This window comes from Pinus tabuliformis, chromosome 7 (assembly GCF_031772625.1).
Source record: "Pinus tabuliformis cultivar Carrire ecotype Pingquan chromosome 7, CPIR1, whole genome shotgun sequence".
Taxonomy (NCBI): Eukaryota; Viridiplantae; Streptophyta; class Pinopsida; order Pinales; family Pinaceae; genus Pinus; species Pinus tabuliformis.
The window spans coordinates 1,912,554,952-1,912,570,769 of record NC_142293.1 but is presented as its reverse complement, the minus strand read 5'-3'; the positions used below and the strand labels follow the sequence as shown (position 1 = coordinate 1,912,570,769).

The 15,818-nt window shown below is 37.2% G+C and overlaps 1 non-coding gene across 1 annotated transcript; it reads left to right on the top strand.

Moving 5' to 3' along the window:
• The first annotated feature begins 5,016 nt into the window (after positions 1-5,016).
• Positions 5,017-5,088, top strand: TRNAH-GUG (transfer RNA histidin (anticodon GUG)). The gene has a single exon. It is a non-coding gene; the product is annotated as a tRNA-His (tRNA).
• Positions 5,089-15,818: the final 10,730 nt, after the last annotated feature.

Sequence of the window (15,818 nt, the reverse complement as noted above, 5' to 3'; positions counted from 1 at the left end):
GCTGAACACCTGGAAAAACCCATGCCAATGACATTAAGAGAACCAAGAACACACATGAATAACCATGCATGCCAAAACTAGCAAGGAAATCACACATGAAAATCGATACCTATGTAGGATCCCATTGTAGCTCCCTGATCATGCTCTTCCTTGCTTGATCTTTGATTCCCTTCGCCTTCTTTCCTCCAATGCTAGAGTGCTCCAAGAATGCTCTAAGTGTCCAAGAGTGAGAGAGAGAGCTTCAAAACTGAACTGACAAAAGGTCTTGAGAAAAAGCTACAAAATGATCCTCAAAATCCTTTTTATTAACGATGCCTCTAAATTCTTCAATTTCCATTATTTTCTTTCGTTTTCCTCCTCACATACAACCTATGACCTTTCAACTTCCTTTTTTCGTAATTTCCTTTATTTTCATAAATAAAATGCCAATTAATTCCACTTTTCCTTTCCAAAGCCTTAGCCATTTCCTTTGTCAATTCCGTTTATCCATAATAAACCAAATGAACACCTAGTAGGATGTTTTTCCCAACATTCAACCTAGAATACGTGTCCCATGACCTTGGTCTTATATTTTTTACATGAATTTTTACCAGGGTTGTTACACAGCGCTAGTGTAGGTAGAGTGAGAACAAGTTTACTTTTGCAGTTTGTCCTCAAAGCGAGATATCATAATTGTAATTGTTTCTCAATTCACTTGATTAATACAAATAGGCATAAGGGGTTTTTAGCACTTGCTTTCCCTTAGAAATGTTTGTGTACCTGTGTATTTGATGTTGCATGTTTACGAATGTTGTTATAAATTATGAATTAATTTTCGCAAAGAAGTAGAGTAGAATTGTATTAAATTACAATTCTTGATTTTAGATTAAATTTCTTGAGAAGTTACAATTCTATCACCATATTTCTACATGGTATCGGAGCAAGAATCACATTAGAACAAGTATTCAACCTATGTATTGTGCATTGGATGCCTGTTAGTGGATGTCTAGTTGCCCTAAGTGTTGTGGACAATTGGAAGGCGTGTCACAACAAGTGGGTTGTATTTTGATACCCTAAGTAATGACTTGTGGAGTAGCCAAGAGAAATCAAGTGGGTTGGTTTTGCTACCCTAGTTCATTGGTTTGGTGTTTGACAAATCAGAGATAAGAGGGCTCATTGCAAAAGTTGTAGATCAATCAAGGACTGACTGTATGTGAGAATATATGAAAGCCCTAAGAAGAGTGACAGTAGTAGTTGATATGTCACAGAGATAGGGAAGATCTAGAAGGTTGAGGAATATTCACAAACGTAGTTGTGAATAATTACTTTCATATGCAGTATGAAATAACTTGAAGACCTCAAGTATAGTACGCATGAAATGAGCCATGGAATATTAGGATGCAGATTGATAGAGCTTTGGTTTAGGGTAGATCCAGAAGACCCTATGTGTAGACTTCTTAATGGAGCTAGAAGGTTGCTAGTGGGCAGATCGGTGAGCCAATGTTTAGTGACACAAAAAGGAGTTGTGATCATCGATATTGGTATATTGAGGAGCAGAAAGATTTCCCACAAGGAGATCGAAACTCAAAGGGAATCTAGTTTTAGAGGGAGGAGCCCTATGGATGTTAGTACTTCTAGATCTAGGGAGATCAAACTCATTATTTCAGTAGTTGTAGCAGCAGTGTGGAAGCAACAACAGAGTAATAGAAATAGTATGAGTAGATCATATTTTTCCATGCATGCAACTATACCTCTAGGAGTGCGGTGGGGTGATCTAGATCCCTAGCCTTTGAATTGCAGAAATTTAGCCAAGGTCCATTGAGGTGTCCTTCTCATGGATCATTACCCTGCTATAGGAGCCCATAGTATTGAGTAGCAACATTATCAGTATTAGTTGGTGCAGTTAGATGTTGCGGAGCACAAAGGAGTGTTGATAGCAGTGTAGGAGACATAGCGTAGAATCAAAATCAATGCAACTTTCCTAGTAGAGAGTTGTAGTGGCACAAGTGATTCAGTGTTTTGGAGACTTCTCAATTGAATTTTTTTAGTAGAAATAGCAATAGTGAGAGGTAGTGCTACAATACATTCCATAAGTGAATAATAGGGGTGGTTGATAATCCCTTTATTGCTAGGAGAGAGTGTTTAGAAGTGTAGCAAGAAAGGCTCAATTTGACTTAGCCTTTGTCAAATTAAGAAAATTAAAAATTTCCACATCAGTAGACAACTTGGAGGTAGTTAACTAAGGTGACATGGTTCTTTTCACTCAGTTAGATCATTAAATTCGAGTTATAGGGCTTGGAGTTTAGTTAAGCATGTGTGATTGCTAATTCATAGCAATCAAGGTCATTTATTTCCAGTTGTATTCAGTTAAATAGTTCTAATTTTTGATAGAACTAGTTGGAGGTCATTTGTGCAGTGGGACAGTAGTCTAACTCAGAGATCATATAGTTAACTGATCAATCAACCCAAAATAACTCATGCATGAAAGGAATTCAAATTTCTCAAGCTATGGTGGAGATTCCAAGGCAGTGTACAATTAATTATATACTAGATTGAGTGTACAGTTTAGAGTATTGGTTGGGTGATCAATCCTTGGGAATTGCGCAATCAATTTGGAGGCAATTCCTAAAGAATAAGAGATTATTTCCTCAAAAATTTCACAAGGAAATAGGAGTGAGTGTAGGTAGCACGAGTGCAGGCAGAGTGAGAACATGTTTACACTTGCAGTTTGTCCTCAGAGCGTGAGATCACAATTGTAATTGTTTATCAATTCACTTGATTAATGAAGATAGTCTTAAGGGGTTTTTAGCAGTTGATTTCCCCTAAAAACATCTGTGTACTTGTGGATTTGATGATGCATGTTTGCGAATGTTGTTCTAAATTATGAATTAATTTCCGTAGAGAAATAGAGTAGAATTGTGTCTCTTGATTTGAGATTAAATTTCTTGAGAAATTGCAATTCTGTCCCCGTATTTCTACATCCTTTTTCCACAATTTTAGAATTGTGACTCCCCCACTTAAATTGTTTGTTATACTCTCCACCTAGTTTCAATTCTCGTAAAAGGATATGTTGGCTCATCATGATAAGGGTCAAAGAGTAGGTGACACTTATGATAGAGTCCAGTTTAATGGGGTTGAGACATCTCGACTCTTGGTAAGTCACAAGTTACCGATATATTTGGCTTATAGGCTATTAGATATACTCTTACTGTTATAGTGGAAACCAAAAGGTTTAAACATGTGCCTTGTCCAAATTACTCCAATGTTATCAAATCGTCATGATTTTGAGAAAAGAAGAATAAAAGATATAAATGTTTTATGTATTAATAACATATTTATATTTTTTTCAAGTCCCATAAGCACAATCAATTGAGGATGGGCCTCATTAGCAAGGTGACCCAGGATCAAACCTCATGGGGGGTGGTTGTGCACTGTGGTAGGGGGAGGAGACATGCTAAAAAATCCAGCCAGCTGAGGGCTGATGTGGTCCAGGCCAGGTGTGATCCTTGGGTGACTTTGATAGATTAGATGCCCCTGGGTCGCGGCTCCTCAAGCCACAGACCAAGCTTGGAGGATCACAAAAAACTTGACAAAAAAAAACATAATTTATATTTTTACAAATATAATAATTACATTTTAAAAAGCATGGAAAATAAACAATTTCCTTTTTGCATTTCTTTCTTTCAAATCTTTTATGGAGCATTTAAACGTGAAATTAATTTAAGTTGGTATATAAGAGCCTCTAGGCTTGCTTTTTCTCATTGACATTTAAAAAGTGTACCATCAATCCACATTTCTAAGCTTAAAGAGTTGCATTCCCCCAAACTTCAATCAAACTTGTAGATCTCCAAGTAATGACAAAATCATTTAGTGCCTAGGGTACACCAAATTCCAATGTCCTTGCAACTTGAGGGTCTTTTTAGGTTAGCTTAGAGTTTTTTCCCACCAACTTCATATTGAGATTGATCACCATATTCCTCTTATTCGCTAGACCGATTCCTTAGAACTTAAGATTGAGAAACACTTTATATTTCAATGCTCTTTCTATTACAAGATTATAGGCCTATCCTTAGGGATTATCTTTAGAGATTCAATTGGTTTTCTCTAGGCACTCATGACATATGAGGACCATGTATGCTTACTATTCTTCCTTTGAATGATGTTCAACCTTCACCAACGACTTGTGAGAGGCTAGTTTTCCACCTCTTACTTATATCCTTTGGCATAAAATAAGAAGAGACTCATGGCCAACTTCCAAACTCACTTAATAAACTTATAAGACATAGTATACCTAATGAATAACATTGTTTCATATACATCATACATTTATTTGTAGTATTAGATATTAGACATGCTTCTCAAGAGAAAATTTTTTAATTAGAAAAACCTTATTCTTTTTTAGCTTCTTCATTATTGTTCATTTAACTAAAATAACAAATTTTAATATTTTTTTTTTTTTTTTAAATATAAATTCAATAAAATTAAATCAAGTTTTTAATAACCATTTTAATACCTATTATATCTTACAATTACATAAACCAACTTTAACTTTTAATAACGGTTAATATTTAAATTAAATCAAAATTTAAAATAAAAGAAAACTTACAAAAACAAAACCATATATTAAAAATAATTTTTTCCAATAATGCAATAATGCTTAATTTTTTTTTGATATGTAAAAGAAATTTTCACATTCCATGTATAATTTTATGCATTAAAATGTAGTCATGTTTATTTAATAGAACAGTGTTATTACTCATATAAATTAAGACTAAATACTTTTTAATTTCAAATTTATAAAACATGTGAAGACATAAATTCATTAAAAACATAAATTTCATCCATTTCTTTTTGTTTTCGTCTGTTCTTACAAACTCAAGTGGCATGGACTGTGTATACTCGTTTTATGATTTGTGGACTGTGTATACTCGTTTTGTAATTTGTGGGAAAACATGACCAGAGTATCTGCACTAAATGATAACAACATGCCAACCGTGGGGCTTGAACAGACGACTGCATTAAATGTGCACTTATATCGTGGCTGTAGTTTAGTGGTGAGAATTCCACGTTGTGGCCGTGGAGACCTGGGCTCGAATCCCAGCAGCCACAGCAACTTTGAAAACGTTGTCTTTTTCGTTTTACGAATGGTAGATATTAAATTAAATTTATGAAAAATACGCTGATGCTTTGACGCATTCATAGAATCCTTGTTATACGGTATATACCGTAGGAAAGTTCCAGATATGGATGTAACGTAATCTCTTTAGGGAAGGTAGAACTGAACTTAATCCCGTTAGGGAAGGAGTAGTCTAGCTGGGCGGACGAATGGCCTGTTTTCCGGCACTGGCTGGAAAGTCGTCCGGCTCCGGTTGCCGGCCATCCCTCCGCCCTCCGCCACCTTCCCCTCGCTCCGCCACCCTCCTTCGCCGCCCAGCCTTCCCTCGCGATTCTGACAGAGCCTGACAATGGAAATTGCGTATCTGTAAATCCTGACATCCCCTGACAGATCGGGGACGAGCTCGAATGTCGGGAACAGAGAAGAATGGCTCCAATTCGAATTGAGGAGGTCCCGCGGTTGCTCCCTCACGCAATTTCCTTGTCGCCGCTCTGTAATTGCCCTGACCTTCGCAAGTCCGCAAGTCCGCTCTGCAATTCCCCGGAGCTCTGCAACTCCTTTCCATTCCGCTCTGTAATTGCCCCGACCTCTGCAATTCCAAACCCAGGTAAGATCCGCAAACTCCATAAGCAAGACTAAGTTTATCTGCATAGTTACTCTTATTTTGAACACTTAGTTTCTTCTCTTTTCAGTTTTGCATGTCAATACGCATTGTTCGCCAAGCGGAACAATTTTGTCGGACGGCTTTTGTGGTTTAAAAAAAAAAATTTGATTACACAAAGTTGCAGGTGATATTATGGCACAAGGAAATAACCAAAGTCAAAAGGAGCGCAAAAATGAAGAGGGATATGAAGTTGATTGTGTAGATGTTGCAGACACAAGCAACCCTAATCGAGTTTCTCACATGAAGAATAAATTTGCTGGGTTGATATTTATGTGCAGGAAACGACTTCTTAGATCCTCTGAAGGCAACTCAGGAAACGACTTCTTAGATCCTCTGAAGTCATTTCCTGAGCAGGAAACGACTTCTTAGATCCTCTGAAGGCATTTGGTTCTAGCTCATTGCCACCCCGTGATGCAGCTTTATAAATGCCATACATTAATCTTAAGTCGGAGTCAAACAAGAATAGCTTCATTCCGGGATGGACCTTTTGTACAAGCTCCATTTTGGCTGAAGGCATGCCAAAAACATGATATCGGAAACAATCCTGCTTGGTGGCTGAGTTGCACATAAATATCAACCCAGCAAATTTATTCTTCACGTGAGAAACTCGATTAGGGTTGCTTGCGTCTGCAACATCTACACGATCAACTTCATATCCCTCTTCATTTTTGCGCTCCTTTTGACTTTCGTTATTTCCTTGTGCCATAATATCACCTGCAACTTTGTGTAATCATTTTTTTTTTTTTAAACCAGAAAAGTCGTCCGACAAAATTGTTCCGCTCGGCGAACAATGCGTATTGACATGCAAAACTGAAAAGAGAAGAAACTAAGTGTTCAAAATAAGAGTAACTATGCAGATAAACTTAGTCTTGCTTATGGAGTTTGCGGATCTTACCTGGGTTTGGAATTGCAGAGGTCGGGGCAATTACAGAGCGGAATGGAAAGGAGTTGCAGAGCTCCGGGGAATTGTAGAGCGGACTTGCGGACTTGCGAAGGTCAGGGCAATTACAGAGCGACGGCAAGGAAATTGCGTGAGGGAGCAACTGCGGGACCTCCTCAATTCGAATTGGAGCCATTCCTCTCTGTTCCCGACATTCGAGCTCGTCCCCGATCTGTCAGGGGATGTCAGGATTTACAGATACGCAATTTCCATTGTCAGGCTCTGTCAGAATCGCGAGGGAAGGCTGGGCGGCGAAGGAGGGTGGCGGAGCGAGGGGAAGGTGGCGGAGGGCGGAGGGATGGCCGGCAGCCGGAGCCGGACGATTTTCCGGCCGGTGCCGGAAAACGGGCCATTCTTCCGCCCAGCTAGACTACTCCCTTAGGGAATGGGCTTAATCTCTATAGGGAAGGGAGAACTTCAGTGCTAAATTCTCAACCCCTAAAAGGCGCCATTCTCTCTGTTCTAAATTCTCAATCCCGAAAAAGCGCCATTCTGAAGGGTGATGAAAAGGGATGTAAATATCTCACATTTATAATTTTAATTTTTGTTAGCTTTTGTTTTGTTGTAGGTAAGGCAAGGCCTATGGTAATCAGAATGGTGTTCATTAATATTAATTTGAGTTGGTTGAGATTTTGAATAATTAAAGTTTTAAACCTTTATATGGTGAATTTTTTTTTTTTGTTTTTTGATCTTATCTCGAGGTAGGGAGGCCAGAACCATATGTTATTTTTATTTGTTTCCTTCACATTTCAAATTGCGAAATTAATGCTAGCATTATCTCATTTGCATTAAATGTTTGGGTTATTTAGTTTCTTAGTAAGATATATGTCAGGTGACACGCACACTGTAGCCAAACCACATACCATCTAGCTACTGCGTGTACTTCTCATGTACCTATGATGATGCTGGTAGCTATGACGCTGATAGGTGTGGTGCTCCAACCTTCGCTTCCATCTTTGTTGCTAGTGGTGGTTCAACTGCTTCAACCAAATCTGTTATTGATGCTTTCACTCATTCAAATGCAACCATCTCTGCCACCGATGACTCGTACTCTGTAGCTTATGTTGCGGGCTCTATCTTTGCATGTGCCTCTACTATCTACCCAATGCCTTTATATATGAGGCATTCATAACTGAAATGTAGGGCTTAAATCTTGTGCCTCTACTCTCTAGCTATTTGATCGAGGGAAGTTGGATCACCCAGATGCTCGCCTATCATGTAGAGCTTAAAGCCTCTCAATTGGGCCCTTAGCTGTTTTTGTTTTTATGGGAGCTACGCCTATTGAAACACCCATCTGAACACCCATCGGAGCTCATTGGATCAGAGCAACCGCACCCCTCGTACCTCTCAGCACCTATACCCATTGAACAAAGCACACGCACCGCTGCGCCCCTCCAAGCCTATCACTTGTTCTCTTCTCTTATTCTCTTACAGAAAGAAAACATGTGGTGCCTTAATCCATAAACAACAAACTCCATAGGATCTTCAAGTACCTTGGCTTATAGGTATTTTCTGACTAGCTCTTCCCTCTCAACAACACTAGTGGGGTTAGCACTATCTCATTGTTTGGTTCAAGCTTGAGTCAGTGTTCTTAACTAGGTGAATTCTGTAGCATACTACAGTGACACTAGCAGCATAGGCGGTTGACCAAAATGATGACCCAACAGACTTGCAGAAGCAAAGATGCACTCAAAGGCTCAATTCGATTGGTCGTTCGAGGGTTCGCCTTCATTGTTGTGCTTACAAACTAGGCTACCCTTCTCTAAAAGCTTCGCGGGCTACCTACCACTAGTCTTCTCTGGATCGCCCATTGGAATCATAGCGCTGGAGCGTTTGAGTGTTTCCTCCTAAATCTTTTGTGTAGCCTGCCACAACTATTGGCCCTCATAGTGAAATGGCCCTTTTGTGTCTCCTCCCACAACTTCAATGTAGCATCCTAAATCTTTTGTTTGGTTTACTTGGTTACACGACTCCTTGACAAGGACATTTATTATATTCCAGTGTGATAAATGCATACTAAATGCATACCTTCAAATGGTTTTGTAAAGTGACACTACTTACGATCAAAGCTCTGCTCCTATCTCTTTGACACAAATTCCAGTGAATTTTCGACAAAACATTATGTTGGCTAGCAAGATGCTACTCATATTTGTTCAAATTGTTCTATTCAATACAAATATCTAGTTTATCAAACACGGAAGGTTTACACAATTTAATTATGTTTGCTAGCAAGATGCTACTCTTATTTGTTCAAAGTGATCTATTTAATACAAATCACTAGTTTATTGAACATGGAAGGTTTACACAATCTCACATGATCTGTGAAGATATTTTTTTACAGAGTGTTCTAGCCAATACAAATCACCATCGAAGGTCTACATAGTAATGTAAAGAAAAAATTAAAATTTGCTTTCCTTTTATAAATAAAACATAGAAATGCAGTCATCCAAGTAGCATGGATTGAAATCATTCCTGCACGAACCAGTCATATGTAATTGTGTACATCTTAAATGGTCGAAAAACATATTCATAGGCCAAACAATTTATCCAAAAACATAGAGGTGTGATCATTAGGGGAATTTTGAGGTCTAAAATGGGCCTCCTAAGAAAAATGTACAACCAAAATAAACTTTACAAGAAGTAGTAGGATTCAAGATGATGATGTCAACCATGGGGGATGATTCACTATTTTTGGAGTATTTTCAAGTTATCTCCCTAAAGTTTTACTCAAATTTCGAGCAGGAATATTCATTGGATGAACAATTTAATTTCTCATCCAAGGAGTATCCATTTTTCATACTTTAGATGGACCCTGCCACACGAAAAATGAGAAATACTTGAAAAACATGATTGCAATAAAGTTTTTCATGTATTTCTCATTTTTCGTGTAGTAGCGTCCATCAAAATTACTCAACATAGGTACTCCTTGCATGAGGAATCAAATTTTTCATCCAACAAGTGTTGTCAGTCGACATTTGAGTAAACACATAGGGATATAAGTTGAAAATATGGTTTTTTCTTTATTCCGTCTAAAATTTGATGATGTAATATAATATTATTTTATTATTTCCACTATTATTTTATAATTTCTTTAAAGAGGCCCATTTTAGACCTCAAAATTCTCCTCATACACAAACATTGATTATTTAAGAAAATATATATGTATCACTTCAGAATTGTGGTGCTACCTTCAATTATTTTGGTATGAGCGAGTTAGTTACAATTCCTCATGATTGTTTCATTGCAAATATAAGCAAAGACGAAATAGTGAAAACAAGTTGTACCCAAATAGAAAGAAGTCATACACAAGGTATACTTTCAATTATTTTAAGTTCGAGTGAGATTGTCAAGAATCCTGGGGTATGTCGCTTTGAAAATATAGACACAAAATATTAATTAATATCTACAAACAAATCAAAGCGAGAAGACCTCAACAACTTTAGAACACGAGGGCAACTCTGCAACAGACAAAGTTCCGAAGTTTGAATAGTGGCGTCAACGTACTTAAAGTTGGATAATGGCATCCAATATCATTGTTATTAACGCCTTCCAATATGTTTGTGTTTATGAAGAAAAACAAATAAGTCTAGTCTGAGTGTTTTTATGAAGAAAATCAAATAAGCCCTGTCAATCAGGGAATTACTCTCACGCCATGAAATGGGATTGGGTAGCATACCTTCCACTGATGGTACTTCCTTTCGTCTCCTTTACACATGATCTCCCACATAAACCAAGATAAAATAAATATAGTTTACAGGTTCAAGGCTAAAGCCAACCTTTTACCACACTCATCAAATGGTAATTTTTGGTGTCAAACCTCAACAAGAAATAAAATAATGGCCGAAGCAAATTGAGACTCAAGCTTATCAACCTCTACATGTTTTTAAAAATCACACACTATAGAAAATCATAATCTGTGGGAAGGCAACCTTATATATAGATAGGCGTAGGGTCCTTTCACTTATTATCGTCATAGCATTTAACTCATAAGTGAAAGTTATTGATCCCATAACTTCTTTCGACTTGACCAAATCTCATATTTATTGTAGGATTCCGAGGACCCGAAACACCACTCGCTCATTTAGTTAGATAGAGCTAAACAATTAATGCATCATTCCATGCCCTTTTAGTTCTTGCAATCAACCATGCCCTTTTAGTTCTCAAGATGAAATAGGGGATTCGGCTATATGAGGGTGGGCTATCTGAAACAGGGTATTCATTTATAATCAGCTTTTAGGCACTATCTAAGTGCTCAAACATTATTAAGAGAGGCACAATGGTGGCTGGGGTAAAGCGATTGGTACATGCAAACGTAAGAAGAGGTTTTGACATGGCTCACTCAGGTAGAGATGACTGCTGAATCCCGAAGGAAGCAGAACGCAAAGCCATTCAATATCTTTCCATTATTGGGAGGGGGAGAATCGTAATGGCTTTTTTTTAATTACACGGTCAGACTGAGCTGACAATCGTCAAATCATTACAATCGCATGCATACAATCGCTGTAAACAGCCGGTATATCGAGCAAGGACAAAATACGCTGGAACACTGCGCGCTGGAACACTGGGGCGCAGCTCAGCAGGATTTGAACCCGACCAGGGGCGTGCAAACCTACCACTCTGACCGTTACATCGCACACCGAAGTGCAAATTAAGCAAGTATGATGTATTTGCTTCTGGGTCTCAATCTCGATTTGTTGCTTCTAGTTCAACTGGATCAAATGGCACTAGATTTTGATCTCGGTCAATTGAATATCGATCTTAAACTAGGTTTGTTGTTGGTAAATCTGCGCCTAGAACTAAGCAACGTGGTCATTATTCAACTTCACCTACCATAATGTGTCTAAATATTGAACTACTCATATCATTGTCTCTGTATCTAAATATTGAACTACTCGTACCATTCTCTCTGTATCTAAATATTGAACTACTCGTACCATTCTCTCTGTAGTGCAGCTAAATTTTGAACTGTTGCATTCATCTTGACAAAAGGATTTTGATGGCATCGTGCTTTTGGTAGAGACACCCATCTATGAGGAAAGCTCACAGTGCAGGTGAGAGGACCATGATCATTCCATCGCATGTACATTTGAAAACGCTTGGTTTAGTTAGTATCATGGCACTCATACAAGTGTTTTTCTTTGAATAGTTAGTATCATGGCACTCATACAAGTGTAAAACATGCAAATGACATGACATAGCTGGCACAATGCATGATCCACCCTCACAACAACTAAAATAATTAATCAAAATTAGAATGATTTTATGTTATTTAATTTATTTTTACATAAATTGTAGTTATAGGTAGGCTTGAGTATTGGCCACATCACATAAAGTACGTGTGCCTCCACTAGCCCCCACGTTCGCATTTCCAGACTTCTATTTAGGTTCTATCTAGGAAATTAGATCTATATACTTGTATGAAACACCACTTATTCTAAACGTCTAAACGCTTTCTCATCTTAATTTATCCGACGTGTTCAGTGACACGTTATATACGTAAATATAGAACTATTCACCAACGGCAAGAAGCCCATTCAATTATGTCAGGCGATCCCTCTTTCTTGATTGGGGAATGAGATTATCTATCGTTGACACCTCCTTGTGAGTGACCATAACCTCCAGTGAATCACTGTCTCTAGTGGCAGGGACTTGCTTCCTTGCCTCCCTTCTTGTTTAGATGTGAGATTTTGCAGCCATGCCAAGGGATTTGTTAATTCTTTTTTAGACTTTATCCATCATGCTTTTAAGTGAATGATACCAATGACACTTTTTAGAGTTCCCTAGAAAGTGAATGGAATGTATAGAAGATTAAAAATTTAGTTAAGCTTGATTCATGAGTAATGAAGTGAGTCCAACCAGATATGGATCAATGCTAAGTTTTACTTCATTGATATTGAATCTACACCGCACACAAAAGGTATCTAGGCATTTCATATTGTGATTTTGGAAAGCTTAGTCTTCTAATAGCATAAAAATGAATGGTTAACAAAATAATCATCAACTAGCTACCCATCCTGATGCTTAAGGAGAGGATTCTTCTAATTATTTTAGCATCAATATTCACACATAACAAATACCTTAGGGTTTTAATGACTAAAATGTACACTGCCAAAGTAAATGGGAAGCTTTTCCTAATGATACAAAATAGCCCATTATCTTTATGATGATGATGAGGATGATTAATATCCACTAATACTGAATATGGTTTGTTAGACCTTAAGAAGGTAAGAGATTACTTTGAATTTTTTAGAATTTTATTTCTATACTAAAAAAACATTATGAGAAGCATTGCAAGATCACCATAGTTTTGTTGAGTTAAAAAGTCGGGTAGGTTCAGTGGTGTGTCAATATTTTGAAATTAAAATCTAATTTGAAATATAATTTGGACAATAAAAGAGAATGTTTTACATCTTCAACCCTCTTAGTGTTACAAATGGGATAAACTCTTTTATCCCATGGTATTTTTGGAATTGATAAACACCATATTTCACTATGGAGTTTATGACAATTTGTTCTTATTTTAGAAATGCATATTTTCTTCTTTACACTAGTCAAGATAGATAGATACTTTTGATTTTTGAGATTTGGATTGATCACCTTCTTATAATATCTTTGTTTTGCGAGTTGTTCATGGGATAAACTATGTGAGAGACAATGGAATATTTCACTCTCTCACACACAATATATCTCTAGAAACAACTCACAACATTATGAATAATTGTGGAAATTTAAATTTCAATAATTCCCCCATTTAAATTTTGATGTAATAATATCTTTAACACTATCCTTTATCATGCACAAGGATCTCATCCTTTATCCCCTAATGATCTAACCAAGGTTGGGCATCCTTATGTCATCTTTTCTTTAGCCAAAGGTGGTTTTGGTTACAGTAAGAAGCTATTTTAGAAAACCTCTTCTCTTCCATGTTTTTTAACCTCTTCTTATATAAGATATATAGTCATAGATATGGTTTCAATGGGGGAACAAGTTTCTTCGATGATGATGATAGGATATGGTGTATTTCCTTTAATCTTGAGACTTTAGGTTATAAACTAATTTTTGATCTATTTTTTCTTCCTCCACGACTCTCTAGAGTTATTACATCCATAAAAATCACATTCATATAAAATAATATGCGTGTTAAGAGTTTCAAAGAGGAGGTTTTTTTTTTTGACTTAGATATCCAAATCTATTAACTCACAATTATTTTCAATATTGTAATAAGTTTTCCATCCTCCATTTATCATTTTCTCAATTTTATAATTCTAGTTGAGCTTGTGATGGATATCGATTCCAAGATATTTGTATGACGGAACTTCCTCCAAGTTATTGTTGTCATATATGAAGATATCATATGTGATCTTTCTTGATTTAATTATCATGAGTTTTGTTTATTAGTATTAACAATCATAACCATCTTGGAACCAATGTTTTAAAACTCTGACTCCGACTCAGCCAAGGATCGACTTCGACTCCGACTCCGACTTGGTATCAACTCGGCCGACTCGATTTCAATGACTCAGTCATTGTAAAAAATACATTAAATATTTTTTTTTTTATAAAAACAAATAATTTTAAAGATTTTCATTCATGTTTCCAAACACACAACATTAGAATATAGATAGAAGACAACATATGATCAAAGTAGGCTCATGAATATATCCATTATATCAAAATGGCACCTAGTGCACTGTCCAATACATACATGATGATGATATAGAGATCAAAACAAAAACACATAACCAAGGAGGCTATAAATGGCCTCTACAACAAAAGTCTGTGACCAATACTACTGGCTACTGCTAGAGTTGCCAACATCATCTGGCTCAATGTTACTTGGGAGGGGGAGTGAAAGTGGAGAGCGAGAGCAAAAACGGGAGCGGGAGCAACATTTTCAGAAGCTCCCGGTTTGGGAGCGAATCCTAGAGGTGTTCGACAACCAATGTCACTAACATCAAGGTACATAGAGGGATTGGTGCTCTTGATTAAATACGAGTTCCATACCCTAATACATGACAAAATTCAATGGAAACATTGCAATCCTCCAATCCCGAAATCCTGAAAAATTGATAAGTCTACTGGATTTTGAATGAAATCTAAAATTCTACTTTCTCCATATGAAATCCAATGAGGCCGAACCACTCTCAAACATCCTGAGTCATTTCATGGTAGTGTTAAAATTTAAGTAAAAAGATGAAAATGAAGATTAAGGAGAATGTCACTTTTACTTTAAGAGTTTAACATTACCATGAAATTTGAATAGCATATCAATACTAGGAGAGGGGAATGGACCCCAAATAGCATTTAACTAACTTAGAAAACACCTTGGAGTCCCCAACACTTAGCTAACAGTTAAAAATTCTTAAAAAAATATGAAAAATCACATTTTTTTGGGGTTACAGGCCACATTCATTGACTTGACCGAGTTATTGCAAAACCGACCGGGTTGACCGAGTCATGACTGACTCGGCCGAGTCATGCAATAACTCAGCCAAGTCAGTCATGACTCAACATGTCGTTCCGTTTTTTCTGTCGGGTCACAAAAAATCCCAACGACTCGGATCAACTCGGCCATTTCAGATTCGATTTGGCCGTTTTTTAAAACATTGCTTGGAACATGAATCTCGAAGGATTATTAGATGCTTTCCAAGATATTAATGACTCCTCGCTAAGAGAATAATATCATTAATGTAAAGAAAAATATTGATGACTATATCAATGAGACAGTGATTAGGTGCTCAAAATTATGCTCAAAAACAAAAGTGTTAGAATATTGATAAGATTAGCTTCATATCAAAGAACTCGTCATTTTGAATCCAACGGTATGAATGACACTCAAATCCAAGCTCGTATGCAGAAGTTAGAGCAAGTCAAAGTTCAGGTTTGACTTGCTCACATGGCAGGATGGTTGACGTGTCAAGTTCCATCAACAAATCGAGAGGCGCCAAGTGGCAGGCCGCCATTGGCCCCCACATATCGCAAATCGTAGGTCACAGACAGATCGTGTTAAAGAATCAGCTTCCGAGTAGGGAAGGGTTGGGATGCAATAAATTGCAATTGCACTTCGCAAAAGGTAGGTGGGAAGGCATTTAGAAATCAGTTGGAGTTGTGATGCAATG